Consider the following 881-nt stretch of genomic DNA (forward strand, 5'->3'; position numbering starts at 1 on the left):
GGCCAGGGGTGAGTCACGGCCTCCTGCCCGGGCCTCCTGCAGCTTCCTGCTCCCTGCTCGCTGGTCCTCCAGCTGGCATGCCCTACCTCGCCGGGGCCACCCCAGGACCTCTGGACCTTGGCCTGGTGGCCTTGCAGAGGTCTTAGGTGACCCAGCTGCCCCCTGGGACCGTTGACTGTCTACCTGTGTGCGAGGCCCAAGGAGCACGGCCTCATCCTGGACTTGCAACATGGAGAAAAGTGGCATTTTGACCCCATGTGAAGGCTGAGGAGGCTGAGGCCCAGGGGAGGGCTGGAGTTCTCCCAGGGGGGGCCGAATCTGAGTGGCACTTCTCTCCTTTCTGTGGCTCTGGGGATGGAACCCAGGGACTCTCCAACACCGAGCCACGACCTCAGCCCTTTTTTAAAATTTTAATTTGAGGCAGGTCCTCAGGAAGTTGCTGAGGCTGGCCTCCAATTCGCCATCCTCCTGCCTCAGTCTCCTGAGTCACTGGGATTACAGGCTGCACCACTGTGCCTGGCTCTGAGCAGCATTTTGACCTCAGATCATACCCTTTCCTTGTCTCAGCAACCGGACAAGGGCGGGGCCAGGCCTCCCTTCAGTTTCACGGGGGGACACTGAGGCACAGAGGGACTGGGTAGCCTGCCTAGGAGTTTGGGCGCTTCAGAGGGCTCAGGGCCTTGGGGTCGGCAGGGCTGGGCTCCGCCCTGACTCTGCTTTCCTGGCTCTGCCGGCTGCGCCCCCTGTGCCTCCGTCTGCCCCCAGCGCTGTGAGGCTCCTCGGGCAGGGACATCGGGGCCGCGCGGGGCCAGCCCCTGGGAGGACCGGAGTGAAACGATGTGTTCCCTCGTTCACTTATTCACTCGGTCTTTATTTTTTCG

The sequence above is a fragment of the Marmota marmota genome, unplaced genomic scaffold, assembly GCF_001458135.2.
Source record: "Marmota marmota marmota unplaced genomic scaffold, marMar, whole genome shotgun sequence".
In the NCBI taxonomy this organism is placed as follows: Eukaryota; Metazoa; Chordata; class Mammalia; order Rodentia; family Sciuridae; genus Marmota; species Marmota marmota.